The following is a 19,091-nucleotide window of genomic DNA, read 5'->3' as shown; positions in this document are numbered from 1 at the left end:
AGTGGAGGGAGGAGATGGGGAGGGAGGGAGATGGTGGTCGTGCAGTGAGCAAAGAGTTGGCAGAGAGAAGGAAAACAACGTTTGCCTCGAGTCAGCTGGATCTCGGCCGTGCGTGCGCGAGTGTTTTTGAGTGAGAGTGCGTGCGTGTGCGAGTGTTTTTGAGTGAGAGTGCGAGTGTTTTTGAGTGAGAGTGCGTGCGTGTGCGAGTGTTTTTGAGTGAGAGTGCGAGTGTTTTTGAGTGAGAGTGTGTGCGTGTGTGAGTGTTTTTAAGTGAGAGTGCGCGAGTGTTTTTGAGTGAGAGTGTGTGCGTGTGTGAGTGTTTTTGAGAGTGCGTGAGTGTGCGAGTGTTTTTGAGTGAGAGTGCGTGTGCGAGTGTTTTTGAGTGAGAGTGCGTGAGTGTGCGAGTGTTTTTGAGTGAGAGTGTGTGCGTGTGTTTTTGAGTGAGAGTGCGTGTGCGAGTGTTTTTGAGTGAGAGTGCATGCGTGCGTACGTGCGAGTGTTTTTGAGTGAGAGTGCGTGCGAGTGTTTTTGAGTGTGTATGGGCAGCAGTAGCGCTACCAATCTGGCGAGCCGAGTTCCATTGCCGCTCTCCAGCCAACACCGGTCACGAATTTCTGAACCGGTCCGGGGCCTCATCTAGGTCGACTATCCGGTGCGGTGTGTATAAACCTCAACGCTAGGGAGACAAAGGTGGCCGGGCGTGGTGTTTGGCTACCCCATCCCCTAATGTGCTGTGCCAGCCTTCCTTCACAGGTGCTCCTCGCTAAGAGCACTTGCCCCAGCAGTGTGTTAAGGCTACACGGGGGATCTTTGTCTGTGTAAGTGAGCGCTGTGCGTGCTTCGGGACACACCATCCCCACGTGGTAACAGCCACCTGGATTCGGGGCTACGTTCCTCACTCGAGATTTCCCTCAAACGCTGCTAAGGCTGGCTTTGAGTATGGATTATCGGTGTAAGGCACTACCACAAGAGTACAATGTACGCCTATCCATAGTAACTCGATATTATTAATGTACCACAATTTTTTTTTTAAATACAAGGTTATTATTCTTCCATTGTAAATCCATTGCAATGGGTTACAGTCCATCTCACACCTGCACACGGAGCGAATCTATTTGGATAAAAGTTTTGTGGAAATATTGACAGAAGGCTGATAAAAAAAAACAAATTTGTACCCATTCCTTGCAAGGTCCTCATCCCAACTTCGTGAGCCAAACAACAAATGTGTACATTACTTCTCCTTCTTATTCCGTCAAACAAAAAAACATTCAGGACCACGGTGCTGAACGGAGTTTCAAGTCGGATATACCCAAAGTTGCAACTGACGGTTCGTTAATTTGGTTACAGAGTACAGAATAATTATCAATATGGTGCCACTGTGACAGAGAGCCATTTAGTTCTGTAAAGGAGTGACTCTGTAGTGTTTGTTTCAGATATATAGTAGCACTGATAAGCTTTGCACGACCGGGGTCCGTGAACCCTGTAACCCCGAGTTCGATTCCGGCCCACGGCGAATGTGAGCGGCAAAGTTCTGATGCATCTGAACCGGTCCTGCCTTCATCCAGAAGATTAACCGACACCGACAAACGTCAGTACACTCTACAGTACACTCTACAGTACATTCTACAGTACACTCTATAGTACTCTACAGTACACTCTATAGTACTCTACAGTGCACTCTACAGTACGCTCTACAGTACATTCTACAGTACACTTTACAGTATATTCTACAGTACACTTTACAGTACACTCTACAGTACACTTTACAGTACACTCTACAGTACACTCTACAGTACTCTAAGGTACACTCTACGGTACACTACAGTACACTCTACAGTACACTACAGCACACTCTACAGCACACTCTACAGTACACTACAGTACACTACAGCACTCTACAGTACACTCTACAGTACTCTACAGTACACTACAGCACACTCTACAGTACACTCTACAGTACACCACAGCACACTACAGTACACCACAGCACACTGTACAGCACACTGCACAGTACACTGTACTGCGCGGTGTACTGTACAGTGCACCGAGCAGTACGCTGTATAGTGTGCTGTACAGTGTACTGTGCAGTGTGCTGTACAGTACGCTGTGCAGTACACTGTACAGTACACTCTACAGCTCTGTGTCGATCCACTGGTGGCTGAAGAGGCTCGGACGCCACAAATGTCGTGGTGGAGTTGTTACACAACACGTGGCCATACTTCACCATGACTGTCACGCACTAGGGTCCATCCATTGAGTACGTACCCATGGAGGGGGGAGGGGGGTTCACCCAAATGCGTTCCGCGTCGCGTGTATGGGGGGGGGGTCTACTGACAATGTACGCATAGGAAACGGGGGGGGGGGGGGGTGAAGCCTCGATAATAATTTGTCTACGTTGGCCTTCAACTGCGTTAGTCAGGCGGTGGACTATCTGTTTAAACACGTCAATATTATTAATCCTTGATCGTTTCTGCGTGGATTAAATATCGGCCGTTCTATAGGATTAGGGGGGGGGGGGTGGTGTGCGTCAGGCGTACCCAGGTGGGGGGGGGGGGTAAAAAGTCCGCGTGCCTACAGGGAGAGGACGAGGGGTCAAGTTCTGACAGATTTGTGCGTGCCTACCCAGTGGATGGGGCCCCTATGCATCATCGGTGAATGTTGCTGGGAGTTTTGAGAGCAGAGTGTCGGCATTACGGAACATCTTACGCGGATTGCCTTAACGCGTTTAAACGTCTCCCCCCCCCCCCCCCTTTGATAGCAAACAAAGTTCGTATTTGAGTATAAAGCGGTATTATAAGCCAAACTTCCACGTGCGGACTTCCAGAGGAGGAGGAGGAGCGGGTTGGGGGGGGATGGAGAGATGAAAAAAAATCTTCTCTCGTGTGCTGGTGCCGGGGATTATTTACACCGCACGCTTGTCCGGAGACAGTCACTGCAGAGTCGTCATGCAGCAGTGCATCGACCATGGCTCGTGCCGTTGCGGACGGCACGGCGATGTATTTGAAGCGTTGCAAGCTCCTGCAGGTGGGCCGGCACATGGAGCGTGGGAAGCAAGTGGCGTGTTGCCGTGGCGGGATCACAAGAAGGACAACGTGGCGATGAGAGCTGTGTGGCACGTGACAAACACAGCGGCCACAGCTCCACAAATCGCCCGCCACCACACATTGTAGCTACACCAAGGGTGTTTACGGTGCGGTGTTGTTGTGTTCCCGAAGGCACAACACACGGGAGACACACAACAAGACGATGGTGGCACACGCGAGCGCACACACACACACGCACAAAGAGTTGAACGTTCAACATGATAATAGGTTTTTCCCCTTTTCTTCTGGCAACAAAACACCACACTGAAACCTTTTACAAGGAATCATGTCTGCATTAACCACAATGCTTGTGGTCAGAATGCAAACAAAAAACATACTCTGACAGTATGTGCATTGTCCTTGAAACTCATTGGTCCACACCAGAGACAGCTTTCTTTTGAGCCTCGTCTCAAACGGTGTTAGACCAGAGGACGCCAAAAGGCGTCACACAGCTCAAAGACAATGCCACTATCAGAGTAATGAGAGCTCGGGGTGAGCATCTACATCACGGGACCTCCTTTGCCAGTTCCAAAATATGATAATATGATTTCCCCTTTTTTTCTGGCAACAACATGTACTCCGGTACACTTACACAAATACAATGCAAGGATGCACAAGAGTGTCGTGTGATGTTAACACAGCCGCTGAAACACGAAGTACACGCTGCTCAGGCAGTTCACGCAGTGAAGGATTCACAACGCAGGCATACAAAGACAAAGGCCCCCCGTGTAGCCTGTAACAAGACTGATGGGGCAAGTGCTGTTGGTGAGCACCTATGGAAGTCAGCACTGTGGCACACCAGGGGGTTGGGGTGGCCAGCACCACGCCCGGCCGCCTTTGTCTCCCGAGTGGTGACGTTTTACACACCACACCGCACCAGGTATTAATTTGAGGCCGCGTCGACATAGGGGAGGCCCCAGGACCGGTTCAGATGACCGTGAGCGGGAATGGAACCCGGATCGCTGGGGGTTCGTAACGCAGCGCGCTCACCGCTCCACCACCGCTCCCCCGGCACAACACGCAACACGGCCGGTGACACATTGCCAAAAGGCAACAACAACAACAACATTATGTACGGGCAAAACATCACACCCATCCACAACGTCAATGACACACAACACGCACACTGCGGGACACACGCATGTGCGTGACCAGACGTCACACAATGTCACTACAACAGAACACGAGAGCCCGCACACAAAGCGTGTGACTGCGCTTCCTGAACACAACACGTAAGGCTGTCGTGCCTTGCCGTGCACACAAGACACGCTCACCGACGACATAACAGAACGTGCGCACGCGGTCAACAGCACGACACATTACACAATCGTTAACACAACATCTCATTCACAAGACACACACACACACAACTCCGCGCCGTCTCAACAGACATGGAAGGCAGCACTGTCTGTGTGTCTGTGTGACTGCATTTGTGTCTGTGTGCCTGTGCATCTGTCTGGCACAGTAAGGAGCACAGGTGGTGCATCTGCCAGTCATATCAGCCAACCTAGCCTGGCACATCAGTCAACACACAGCTCCTGTGGGTCTGTCGAGTGACCTCCTCCCCGCCAGCAAGCAGAAAAAAGCCTTCGACACTTCACGTGACGGCCTCAAAGTGCACCTAGCCTGGCACAAGCGCCGTGGTGACGTCACCGCCGTGTGTCTGTGCGTGTTCTCTCTCTGTCTGTGTCTTTGTCTGTCTGTGTGTCCCATTGTGGGGAGCGGTGGTGTAGCGGTTAGCACGCTGCGCTGTGAACCCGGCGACCCGAGTTCGATTCCTGCTCAGGACCAACATCAGTGGCGGATATCCGAACCCGGTCCTGGGCTTCCCCTAGGTCGACTCAGCCTCAAATGAGAACCCGGTGCGGTGTGTAGTAAACATAGTCACTGGGGAGACAAAGGCGGCCGGGCGTGGTGCTGGCCGCCCACCTCCTCGTGTGCCGTGCAGGCCCTCGAGGATAAGTGCTGCTACTCGCTATCAGCACTTTCCCCAACAGACTGTTAAGGCTACACAGGGGATCTTTGTCTATGTGGTGTCGATGTCATTGTGTCTGTGTGCATGTATGTGCATATATCTACGTCTGTGTTGTCTCCAGGTGTCTATGGATGTGTCTGAATTTCAGTTCGTATGTCTATGTCCTGTGTCTGTCTGTGAGAGTCTACAAGCCGGCTGTAAACGGGTCGGTCAACCACCTCTTACACACATACACATTACACTCTCTCACACTCACACAGACACTGACTCTCTCACAGACACACAGACACTCTCTCACACACACACAGAGACACTCTGACACTCTCTCACACACACACAGAGACACTCTGACACTCTCTCACACACGCACAGAGACACTCTGACACTCACACACACTTAGACACTCTGACACTCTCTCACAGACACACACAGACACTCTGACACTCTCTCACACACACAGACACTCTGACACTCTCACACACACAAAGACACTCTGACACTCTCTCCCACACAGAGACACTCTGACACGCTCTCTCACACACAGACTCTCTCACACAGACACTCTCTCACACACACACAGACACTCTGACACTCTCTCACACACACAGACACTCTGACACTCTCACACACACACAGACACTCTGACACTCTCTCCCACACACACAGAGACACTCTGACACTCTCTCACACACACACACAGAGACTCTGACACTCTCTCACACACACAGACACTCTGACACTCTCTCACACACACACACTCTGACACTCTCTCTCACACACACTCTGACACTCTCTCTCACACACACTCTGACACTCTCCCTCACACACACACACAAACACTCTGACACTCACACACACACTGACACTCCCTCACACATACAAAGACACTGACACTCTCACACACACAGACACTCTCTCTCACACACACACAGACACTGACACTCTCTCACGCACACGCAATGTCACCCCGAGGAGACGGGGGAAGGGGTGGGTGGGGGTAAGTGGGGAAGGGGGAGGGGAAGGATCGGGGATCAGCGAGGGGGGTGGGGAGCCGTGGAGGTGAGGGGGGGAGGGAGGTTGGTGGTGGTGGCGGTGGTGGAAAAGGGAACGAGACAGAAACGGGAGGGCAGAGACGGGAGACAGAGACCTATGGCAGAATGGAGGCGAGACGAACTGGGAGAGGAGACGAGAGACGCGGGGAGAGAGACGGAAGACACGAGGAGAGAGACGGGAGACACGGGGAGAGAGACACGGGGAGAGACACGGGGAGAGACACGGGGAGAGAGACGGAAGAAACGAGGAGAGAGACGGGAGACACGGGGAGAGAGACGGGGAGAGAGACGGGAGACACGGGGAGAGAGACGGGGAGAGAGACGGGAGACACGGGGAGAGACACGGAGAGAGAGACGGGGAGACACGGGGAGAGAGAGACGGGAGACACGGGGAGAGGGAGACACGGGGAGAGACACGGGGAGAGAGACGTGAGACACGGGAAGAGACACGGGGAGAGAGACGGGAGACACGGGAGACACGGGGAGAGACACGGGGAGAGAGAACCTAACCCGCAATCCCAACCAACCGAGTGTCGCGTAGCCACCACCACCAACCACCACAACAACCGCCACATCAACAACCGCCACAACAACCACCGCCACAACAACCACCGCCACAACAACAACCGCCACATCAACAACCGCCACAACCACCGCTACATCAACAACCGCCACAACAAGAACCGCCACAACAACAACAACAACGGCCTGTGTCCTCCCCCCACTCACCGCCACCAGTGCCCGTCCCAGTCGTGGTTGCCATGCAGTGGTCGCGCTCCGACCGTCTTGATCGCAGCGACAAGAAATAAGAGACACAGACACTTGTGTGTGTACACGTGTGTACGTGTGTTTGTGTGTACACGTGTGTACGTGTGTTTGTGTGTACACGTGTGTACGTGTGTTTGTGTGTACACGTTAGCGGTTAGCGCTACGCTGCGCTATAAACCTGGCGACCCGGGTTCGATTCCCGCTCACGGCCAACACCAGTGACGATTATCTGAACCGGTCCTGGGCTTCCCCTAGGTCGACTCAGCCTCAAATGAGTACCTGGTGCGGTGTAAATATCGCCACTGGGGAGACAAAGGCGGTCGGGCGTGGTGCTGGCCACCCACCCCCTCGTGTACCGTGCCGGCCTTCATAGGTGCTCGCTAACAGCACTTGCCCCTACAGTCTGTTAAGGCTACACGGTGGATCTTTGTCTTTTTTTAGTGTGTGTGTGTACGTGTGTGAGTGTCCGTGTGTAAACAAATACAAGACACACGCAACCCAGACTCTGCCTCTCCGAACTTAACGTCGACAGCAAATTGTCGTCTGATTAACGCAGACACGAACACAACACCACCGCCACTACACACAACAACAACACTACACACACCGCCGCCACTACACACACCACCACCACTACACACACACCACCTCCACTACACACACACCACCGCCACTACACACAACAACACTACACACAACACTACGCACACCACCGCCACTACACACACCACCTCCACTACACACACCACCACCACTACACACACCACCACGGCTACACACCCCACCTCCACTACACACACCACCACTACACACACCACCGCCACTACACACACCACCACCACTACACACACCACCACCACCACTACACACACCACCTCCACTACACACACCACCACTACACACACACCACCTCCACTACACAAACCACCGCCACTACACACACCACCGCCACTACACACACCACCGCCACTACACACACCACCGCCACTACACACACCACCACCACTACACACACCACCACCACTACACACACCACCTCCACTACACACACCACCTCCACTACACACACCACCGCCACTACACACCCACCTCCACTACACACACACCACCTCCACTACACACACACCACCTCCACTACACACAAACCACCTCCACTACACAAACCACCGCCACTACACACACCACCGCCACTACACACACCACCTCCACTACACACACACCACCTCCACTACACACAAACCACCGCCACTACACACACCACCGCCACTACACACACCACCGCCACTACACACACCACCGCCACTACACACACCACCGCCACTACACACACCACCGCCACTACACACACCACCGCCACTACACACACCACCGCCACTACACACACCACCGCCACTACACACACCACCGCCACTACACACACCACCACCACTACACACACCACCGCCACTACACACCCACCTCCACTACACACACACCACCGCCACTACACACACCACCGCCACTACACACACCACCGCCACTACACACACCACCGCCACTACACACACCACCGCCACTACACACACCACCGCCACTACACACCCACCTCCACTACACACACACCACCTCCACTACACACACACCACCTCCACTACACACAAACCACCTCCACTACACAAACCACCGCCACTACACACACCACCGCCACTACACACACCACTACTACACACACACCACCACCACTACACACACCACCACTACACACACCACCACCACTACACACACCACCGCCACTACACACACCACCACCACTACACACACCACCACCACTACTACACACACCACCACCACTACTACACACACAACAACAACAACCACAGCGTGGAGGGGCTGTTTGAACGGAGACAAAGGAACGCTGGAGCAGGGGGACAGTCCCGACAGGCGACGGACAGGCGGCGGACAGGCGTGCGGGTTGACGCACGGAGCGAGAGGACTTACCGCGGACGGCGTGAAGAACGCGGACAGCCGTGGCCAGGCAGCAGGAGCCGAACGAAGAGAGAGACGAGAGAGAGATTGGGGGGGGGGTGAGGAGCTGTTACGGCGAACCCAACAGACGGCGGCAAGACGGGCAGAGAGACAGAGCCCGACGATGGACAAACGTAGCGGGCGGGGGAGAGACAAAGGCGGAAGGGGGAGACGGCAGAGGAAGAGCTCCCCCAGAGCTCTCCGTCTCTTCGCTGCTTCTCTCTGCTCGCTCGAGCCGAGGGGCGCTGCGCGAGCCGCGGGGGCTGCGAGCGAAACCCGGGGCGGAGCGGCGGGCGGCGGAGCGCGGAGTGGTCGGAGGAGGGAGGCGGTGCGTGCGCGTGTGTGTGTGTTCTTGTGTGTGTGTGTTCTTGTGTGTGTGTGTGTTCTTGTGTGTGTGTGTTCTTGTGTGTGTGTGTTCTTGTGTGTGTGTGTTCTTGTGTGTTCTTGTGTGTGTGTGTTCTTGTGTGTGTGTTCTTGTGTGTGTGTGTTCTTGTGTGTGTGTGTTCTTGTGTGTGTGTTCTTGTGTGTGTGTGTTCTTGTGTGTGTGTTCTTGTGTGTGTGTGTTCTTGTGTGTGTGTGTTCTTGTGTGTGTGTGTTCTTGTGTGTGTGTGTGTTCTTGTGTGTGTGTGTTCTTGTGTGTGTGTGTGTTCTTTTGTGTGTGTTCTTGTGTGTGTGTTCTTGTGTGTGTGTTCTTGTGTGTGTGTTCTTGTGTGTGTGTGTTCTTGTGTGTGTGTGTGTTCTTGTGTGTGTGTGTTCTTGTGTGTTCGTGTTCTTGTGTGTGTGTGTGTGTTCTTGTGTGTGTGTGTGTTCTTGTGTGTGTGTGTTCTTGTGTGTGTTCTTGTGTGCGTGTTCTTGTGTGTGTGTTCTTGTGTGTGTGTTCTTGTGTGTGTGTTCTTGTGTGTGTGTTCTTGTGTGTGTGTTCTTGTGTGTTCTTGTGTGTGTGTTCTTGTGTGTGTGTTCGTGTGTGTGTGTTCTTGTGTGTGTTCTTGTGTGTGTGTTCTTGTGTGTTCTTGTGTGTGTGTTCTTGTGTGTGTGTATTCTTGTGTGTGTGTTCTTGTGTGTGTGTTCTTGTGTGTGTTCTTGTGTGTTCTTGTGTGTGTGTTCTTGTGTGTGTGTGTTCTTGTGTGTGTGTTCTTGTGTGTGTGTGTTCTTGTGTGTGTGTGTTCTTGTGTGTGTGTTCTTGTGTGTGTGTTCTTGTGTGTGTGTGTGTTCTTGTGTGTGTGTGTGTTCTTGTGTGTGTGTTCTTGTGTGTTCTTGTGTGTGTGTGTTCTTGTGTGTGTGTGTTCTTGTGTGTGTGTGTGTGTTCTTGTGTGTGTGTGTTCTTGTGTGTGTGTGTTCTTGTGTGTGTGTGTGTTCTTGTGTGTGTTTTCTTGTGTGTGTGTGTTCTTGTGTGTGTGTGTGTTCTTGTGTGTGTGTTCTTGTGTGTGTTCTTGTGTGTGTGTGTGTTCTTGTGTGTGTGTGTGTCCTTGTGTGTGTGTGTTCTTGTGTGTGTGTTCTTGTGTGTTCTTGTGTGTTCTTGTGTGTTCTTGTGTGTGTGTGTTCTTGTGTGTGTGTGTTCTTGTGTGTGTGTTCTTGTGTGTGTTCTTGTGTGTTCGTGTGTGTGTGTTCTTGTGTGTCTTCTTGTGTGTGTGTGTTCTTGTGTGTGTGTTCTTGTGTGTTCGTGTTCTTGTGTGTGTGTGTGTTCTTGTGTGTGAGTGTTCTTGTGTGTGTGTGTTCTTGTGTGTTCGTGTTCTTGTGTGTGTGTGTTCTTGTGTGTGTGTTCTCTTGTGTGTGTGTTCTCTTGTTTGTTCGTGTTCTTGTGTGTGTGTTCTTGTGTGTGTGTGTTCTTGTGTGTGCGTGTTCTTGTGTGTGTGTTCTCTTGTGTGTTCGTGTTCTTGTGTGTGTGTTCTTGTGTGTGTGTTCTTGTGTGTGTGTTCTTGTGTGTGTGTGTGTTCTTGTGTGCGTGTTATTGTGTGTGTGTGTTCTTGTGTGTGTGTGTGTTCTTGTGTGTGTGTTCTCTTGTGTGTTCGTGTTCTTGTGTGTGTGTTCTTGTGTGTGTGGTCTTGTGTGTGTGTTCTTGTGTGTGTGTGTTCTTGTGTGCGTGTTATTGTGTGTGTGGGGAGCGATAGTGTAGCGGTTAGCGCGCTGCGCTATGAACCTGGCGACCCGGGTTCGATTCCCGCTCACGGCCAACACCAGTGACGATTATCTGAACCGGTCCCGGGCCTCCCCTAGGTCGACTCAGCCTCAAATGAGTACCTGGTGCGGTGTAAATATCGCCACTGGGGAGACAAAGGCGGTCGGGCGTGGTGCTGGCCACCCACCCCCTCGTGTACCGTGCCGGCCTTCATAGGTGCTCGCTAACAGCACTTGCCCCTACAGTCTGTTAAGGCTATATGGGGGATCTTTTATTGTGTGTGTGTTCTTGTGTGTGTTATCTTGTTTGTTCGTGTTCTTGTATGTTCGTGGGGAGCAGTGGTGGTGTAGCGGTTAGCGCTGCGCTACGAACCTGGCGACCCGGGTTCGATTGCCGCTCACGGCCATCACCCTGTGACGATTATTGAACCCGGTCATGGGCCTCCCCTAGGTAGACTCAGCCTCAAATGAGTACCTGGTGCGGTGTGTCAACATCGCCACTGGGGAGACAAAGGCGGCCGGGCATGGTTTTGGCCAGCCAACCCCTCGTGTGCCGTGCTGGCCTTCATAGATGCTCGCTAACAGCACTTGCCCCAACAGTGTATTCAGGCTACACGGGGGATCTTTGTCTCTGTGTATTGGATGGGGAGCGGTGGTGTCGACGGTTCGCGCTCCGCTGAGCTGCGAACCCGGCGTTTCCCGGGTTCGACGATTCGCGCTCACGGCCATCACCCTGTGACGATCATCTGAACCGGTCTGCGGCCTCCCCTAGGTCGACTCAGCCTGAAATGAGTACCTGGTGCGGTGTGTAAAAACATCGCTACTAGGGAGACAAAGGCGGCCGGGCGTGGTGCCGGCCACCCACCCCCTCGTGTGCCGTGCCGGCCTTCATATGTGCCCGCTAGCAGTCTGTTAAGGGGGATCTTTGTCTTTGTGTATTTGGATCAAGCGGAGCCTGACGCTGCTGATGAGACACTGAATGTGGAAACCGCTCCAGAGTTTGTCTCGTGTCGAACCAGTCCTGCTGAAATGATGCACTCCCAGGATGCCGTGTGGCTGATGGGATGTGTAAAAGTAAATACTTATAGGGGCAGATCTATGTGCATGAGACGGTGTGTCTGTGTTTATTTTGTTGTATCTAACAGTACTCCAGAACGCCGCTGATGAGTATTGCGTGTGAAGTGTCTCGAGACCCTCATTAGACACTGGTGCGGGAAAGGAGACAGACGGATGTATAGGTACCGATGTGGACGGATCGTCAGACAAAGGGACGGACGGCTATACAGGTAGATGGACGGAAAGATAGACAGATGGTCAGACAGGCGGACAGAGAAAACAGACAGACGGAAATAAACAGAACACTAGATGGACTGGCAGATATTGTCGACAAATAGTGCAATAGACAAACGAAGGGGACAGACTGCCCGACAAAGGGCAGACGAGTGAACGGATATACAGCGGGACACACATATCCAGATAGACACAGCCATGCGTACAGACGTCCTAAGACAAAGATCCCCCGTATAGCCCCAACAGACTGTTGGGGCAAGTGCTGTTAGCGAGCACCTATGAATGCCGGCACGGCACACGAGGGGGTGGGTGGCCAACACCACGCCCGGGCGCCTTTGTCTCCCTAATGGCGATGTTTCCACATCCCACCACGTACTCATTTGAGGCTGAGTCGACTTAGGGGAGGCCCAGGCAAGATTCAGATAATCGTCACTGGGTGTTGGCCGCGAGCGGGAATCGAAGTCGGCTCGTCGGGTTCGTAGCGCAGCTCGCTAACCGCTACACTACCGCTCCCCCACGTACATACACACACTGACACACGCGTAGGGATTACACATCATCAACACACACCCACCCAACCACTCCATCATCTATCACTGAAGTACCCCACCGCCTAGCAACCCTACCATCCAACGAACCACCATTACACACTTACCCACTCACCTCCACCCAGCCGCCTCTCACTAATCAACCACACATCACTGCAATCTCTCAACCCACCCGAATCACTCAGCCACCCATCCACCCAACTAACCGCCCTCACACACATTATCCACACCCACCTATCCACCCACCCACCTATCCACCCACCCACCCGGACACCCACCCACCTGGACACCCACCCACTCGGTCACCCACCCGGTCACCCACCCACCCGGTCACCCACCCACCTGGTCACCCACCCGGTCACCCACCCACCCGGTCACCCACCCACCCACCCGGTCACCCACCCACCCACCCGGTCACCCACCCACCCACCCGGTCACCCACCCACCCACCCGGTCACCCACCCACCTGGTCACCCACCCGGTCACCACCGTCCAATCCAAGTCCGATCCTATCAGATTGTGGGGGCGATTTAGAGGCGGCTTGGTCAGAGGTCAACACGAGGGTGAATCGTGGCCGCGGTCCGTGTTCCGCTCTCCCAGGAGCTATAGGCTCCACGCGTGGCCCACGTGTTGTACAATTCCGAACCTCGCCCACTTGACAAACAAGCTAAAGCCGGAGCTTAGCTTGGGCTCAGACACAAGCGGGGACTTTTGAAAGAGAAGGGAGGCAGTGGGAGGGGTTCAGGGGCACTGGACCAGGTGCCCAGGTGTGACTAAAGTGGTGGACAATGGGCTGTGTACAGGTGAGGGGGATGGGGGGTGGCGAGGTGGGGGATGGTAAGACAAGTCGGGTGAGTGACGCACACCAAAAGACATCGCAATTGGTATTGTAGATATTGTGGGAGTGGAATGCTATCGGTGAGCACCTATTAAGGTTAATATACAACACAGGGGTGGGTGGCCACACTCACTACGCCCGGCCGCCTTTATCTCCCCAGTGGCGATGTCTTACGCATCGCACCAGGTAATAATTTGAGGTTGAGTCGACCTCGGGGCCGGCGCAGGACCGAGTTCAGATATTCGTCACTGTTGTTGGTGGCCGAGAACGCGAATCGAACTCGGGTGGGTGGGTTAACCTGCCGCCTTTCACTCCCTCTGTCTCTCCCCACTCTCTCTCCTCTCTCGCAGTCCAACATCTTCGCTCTTCTCTTACTTAACAGCCCAATAAAACCGGTGCCAAGACGGACATTTCCAGGGCACGGCAAATGTAACCGCTAATGGGGCAAGGAACGCTTCTGAATGAATCCGAGTCCCGACGCCGGCGGCTTGAAGCTCCCCCCACCTCCACCCCCCCCCCGCCTCCCAACGGCATCCGGACGAGCTCTCGAGATGTGTACACTTCTTGACTTAAAGCTTTCGTGACTGCAGGAATTCATACTGTTGGGGTCTTTCGGTAAAGTCACGCAGATAGGTTCAAAGAAAATAACAAAAAGCTACGACGTTTCGGTCGCAACACAAAGCGGTCGTCATCAGGAAGAGGGGGTTAGCTTCTAAAGGCAAACTGTTTATAAAGGTTTGAAATGGGCGTAGCCCAAATGTCAGCAGCCAATGTTAGTGTGAGTGGTGGGCAGCGACCGTGACGGTGGTGGGTTTTCCACCAATCAAAGGGCTACCAAGTAAAAATTAGCATGTTAATGTCAGATCGTTGAGCGGCCTCCATGGCCAGTGCCCTGAGATGGCTATGTTAATGAGAGAGATGAGCATGTTCATGTGAGAGATTAGCATGTTAATGGGAGACCGCAGACCAGCAACGTCGAGCTCGGCGAGCGAGGTGGCTGTGTTAGTGTGAGAAATTTAACCTGTTAATGTAACATCAGAGAGCCGAAAACAACAACTAACATCAGAAGGTGGTAGGATGGGAACATCACAGCCAGTTATGACTTAAACTGGTTGATAACGTCCTTCCAATGATTGCTCAGTTTGTACCTATCTTCTCGGTTGAAATTGTGTCTGTGTCTGTATATGTGGGTGGCTTCATGAACGAATCTTTGTTGATAGCCAGTGGGTTTGCAAAGTACCTTCGTCTTAGAGAAATTAATTTTGCGTGAGCCCACCTCATTAAAACAATGATCAGCCACGGCCGAGGTCTTGGTCCTACTGTGTTTCAGATCTGCCTTAGGTTCACGAACACGGTCTGAGACATGTCGCTTAGTTTCCCCAATGTAACTACCGCCGCAGACACAGCTTAGTTTGTAGACGCCGGGATATTGCATGTCAGGGATCACATCCTTCACAGATGGGATCAGATCACGAATTTTATGTATCGTGTTAAATCGAACTTGGAACTTGGGTTTGCTCATGATTTTGGAGATCCTTTTGGTGATCCCTGCTATGTATGGCAAGGTGATGGTTTTTATTGGGTCCTCAGATGGTACTTTCCCAGGTAATAACTTTACGGATTGTGTAGTCTGAATGTCCATTCTTCTTGAGGGCTTGGTGTACGTGTTCCAGTTCACTGGCTAGGTGATCATGGTCGGAAATACATTGAGCTCTATGGTGTAGAGTTTTGATGAGGGAATTCTTCTGGGAAGGATGGTGGTGGGAGTCAGGTTTTAGATATGCATCCGTATGGGTGGCTTTCCTGTAGACAGAATGTCCCATTCAGTCATCTGGTCTCCTTTCGATTAACATAGCCATCTCAGGGCGCTGGCCATGGAGGCCGCTCAACGATCTGACATTGACATGCTAATTTTTACTTGGCAGCCCTTTGATTGGTGGAAAACCCACCACCATCACGGTCGCTGCCCACCACTCACACTAACATTGGCTGCTGACATTTGGGCTCCGCCCATTTCAAACCTTTATAAACAGTTTGCCTTTAGAAGCTAACCACCTCTTCCTGATGACGAACGCTTGCGTTGCGATCGAAACGTCGTAGTTTTTTGTTATTTTCTTTTAACCTATCTACGTGACTTTACCGAAAGACCCAAAAGAATGTGTACACTTCCACGCCAGTTGTTGTTGTTGTCGCCGCTTCGTTGTTTGTGTTCCATTTATGTATTTATAATTGCATTCTTCTCGCCACGTCCACAGCGCATCAAAGACACGGGAGAGGTCGGACTTTAGGGGACGGCCAGAGACAGAGGCGATCTGCGTTCCAGATAAACATCCATGTTTTTTTTGGGGGGGGGGGTCTGCACAGAATGATGTCCGACGTTTCGCTCCGCGTGCTTGGGACTTCTTTTGGAACTTAATTCAGATTCTTTGAGAAAGGGGGAGGTGGATGTGAGGGGGGGGGGGAGACGCTGGGAAGGAAGGAAAAGATGGTGCGCTGAGAGGAGGAGACTCGGAGAGGGGAGATCTTGGACATGTAGACAGACAGAGAGGGAAGAGGGAGCGGGAGACACGGGGGTGGGACAACACGTGGAGGGGAGACGTGGTGAAGGGATACAAGAGATGGAAGACAGGGAGGAGGCACAGAAAAGAGTAGCACAGGGAGGGAGGAAGGGGAGCTGTGATTGAACAGAGGGGGCTTCAATCACAGCTCAGGGAGAGGGAGGGAGGGACGCTGCACTCCCGTAGGCGGAGCTGCGTGGGGGTGGCGGGGAGGTGAAGGGGAGCGTGTAAGGGATGGGTGGGTGCAGGGATTGGGTCTCGTGGGGTTAGTCGTGCGAGCTGATGGAGAGAGAAGAGAGAGAGGGGGGAGGGGAGGTGTGGGGAGCTTCCCGCTGTCGGTCGATTTGCACGCGGAAAGGGGATACGGCTGGAGTGAGGGGGTGGGAGAGGGGGGGTGATTGGAGGTGAAGAGCGAAGGATATGCGGTGTGGGGGTGGAGAGAGGGAGGGAATCACAGAGAGAGAGAGAGCGCTGAGAGAGAGAGAGAGAGGGCGGTGTGTGAGTTGGTGAAACCAGCAATTTGTGTCGTTCTCTAATACAGCCCCCGCCAGTGAGAAAAATTCGACACGAACAATTTATATATAAAACTCTCATCTTGAAGGCACCATAGCCTCGATAGCAGCAGCAGCATCGTCGATGCTCTGTCTACTGCTGGACGAAGGCCTCCTCAATCCCTTCCCAGGCCTCGCGGCATCTCGCTGCTGCGCCTCCCATTAGCGCGGTTGACTACGCTCGGCGCGAAAGAAGTTCAACGTGCATCGAGTACGCGCGGCCTCCCCACGGTCGACGTTTCTCTCTCAGACCCGTCCCATTCCTTGGCTGCAGCTCCGCCCTTAGTCTCGCCCACGGGTCATTGTACGTGTCCTACCCGCGACGCGTCCTGCGCTAGCCCACGCTTACGTCTCTTCACGATGGACGCTCTTCTCTTCTCTGTCACCCAGCGTCAGCTCCACGCACGCACGCACCTCTTTACGCGCTGGTGACACACTACTTGAGTTGTTTCTAGATTTGAAGTTTTCGTGACTGCAAGGATCCATACTCTTTGGTTCTTTCGGTAAAGTCGCGTAGGTAAAAAAAGATATAATTACCAGTAATTTCGCTGTGCTATTTACACCTGATGAAGGAAGCTTGTGTTGTCTCCGAAACGTGATTTAATTTAGTTTAAATTTATTGATTTAATTATTCATTTTTTGCCTTCGTGACTTTACCGAAAGAACTAAAGAGTATAAACTTGAGTTGTGTTTTATAAAAAAAAACGAGGACACAACCTTTTGTAAAACTCTCACCACCTTAACCGCGAGCCCACGACTCCAGCCCGTCAACGCACGCCACGGATTTCGCGACCGTGGCTCTCACTCACGTTCGGGGGGGGGGCACAGGGGGCCCCCCAGGGAGGTGTCGACAAGACGACGAAACGACCGTGACATTTCACGGTCGTAGAATCTCCCCCCCCCATCCCCCTCCGATACTACATTTGTCTCCCACGTGTTTGCACGATCTCTCTTCATTTTATAAACAACAACAGAAATGCCTCGTCCAGTCCCAAAGCCTGCTGAGCTTTTCAACGCTGCGTCTGTCCGACGAGGTCGAATTCATTATCTGTCTTGAACGTCATCGCCATCCTCATCATCCACTGCCTGACCCCGCACCTAATGTTCATGATTGGGTAACCTTGAACAGAACACGATGATGACGATGATGATGATGACGAAAATGATGACGACGATGATGATGATGACGAAAATGATGATGATGATGATGACGACGATGTTGTTGAGGATGTTTATGACGATGATGACGACGATCCCAATTGGTCTGCCCAGCTCCCACCACCTCTCACCTCCTCTCCCCCAGGACTCCTCTCTTCAAAGGCTCCTCGATCAAGGCACAAGCACGCACACGCACGCGCGCGCGCACACTCGCACACGCGCGCACGCACACAAACGCACGCGCGCACACGCGCGCAGTAAATACATAAATATACCACCACCTCCTCCCCGCCCCCACCACAACTAAATTAATAAATAACACGTGCGTCTTATTGGCAGGAGTGGGTTCACATGATCAGACTTCAGAGAGAATCGTAATGCACCAAACAAACCCGAGTAGCACACGACCCAGACCCCTGCAGTCATCAAACACCTTCGCCCGCGTCTGCTAACACACCTACCTCGACACCAGTCGGGCACTCGCCTCCTCGTTACTCAGCTGTCGCTACTACCACGGTCGCTGGCTGCGTTGTTACTCAGCTGTCGCTCCTACCACGGTGGCTGGCTGCGTTGTGACTCAGCTGTCGCTCCTACCACGGTGGCTGGCTGCGTTGTCACTCAGCTGTGGCTACCACCACGGTCGCTGGCTGCCATGTAACTCAGCTGTCGCTACTACCACGGTGGCTGGCTGCGTTGTAACTCAGCTGTGGCTACTACCACGGTGGCTGACTGCTTTGTGTTAATCCGGGTGGGGGTCTGGGAGCTCGTGTTTGGATGATTTTGCTGCTTTAGATTTCCACGTGATTATGAGGTCACTTTGTTGCGCTATCGTTTGTGGCAGCCGGGTTGCTTCCGAAAAATAATTTCATACCTCAGTGGGTCTTGACTGGTACGATGGGGGTGGTTTAGTTTTACTTGTCTGTGTTGGGGTGATTTGTTAGCCCGTCTTGTACTTTACACGACTATCCTGCCTGTGCACTGTTTGTTGTTGTCACGTTCTTACCCCGTGCCCCTGCACTGGACATCTGTGAAAAAGAGCTTCATAGCTCATCGGATTCCCCCAGCATGAATGCAGATTGTGATTCTGAAGTGCGTACAGGTGGCGCGTAACGAGTCGCCACCGTGCACGGGCAGTATACTCGACGCGGTGT

The 19,091-nt window shown here is 52.9% G+C and overlaps 1 protein-coding gene across 4 annotated transcripts in view; it reads right to left on the bottom strand.

Moving 5' to 3' along the window:
- Positions 1 to 9,186, bottom strand: part of LOC116941908 (zinc finger protein 608-like) — a 100,143-nt gene extending 90,957 nt beyond the window's left edge. For 3 of the 4 annotated variants that reach the window (XM_076067579.1, XM_076067575.1, XM_076067580.1), the window contains exon 1: positions 8,856 to 9,185. The gene's annotated coding sequence lies outside the window, so the exon portion shown is untranslated. Of the gene's footprint in view, positions 1 to 6,839; positions 6,896 to 8,855 lie in introns of all 4 variants that reach the window. The other variant, XM_032953252.2, reaches the window with a different exon arrangement.
- Between the last annotated feature and the right edge of the window lie 9,905 nt (positions 9,187 to 19,091).

Source organism: Petromyzon marinus, chromosome 1, assembly GCF_048934315.1.
Source record: "Petromyzon marinus isolate PM22_M1 ecotype Great Lakes invasive population chromosome 1, UKy_Petmar_22M1.pri1.0, whole genome shotgun sequence".
NCBI lineage: Eukaryota > Metazoa > Chordata > Hyperoartia > Petromyzontiformes > Petromyzontidae > Petromyzon > Petromyzon marinus.
The sequence above is the reverse complement of the archived record's forward strand: the minus strand, read 5'-3'. Positions and strand labels throughout refer to the sequence as shown.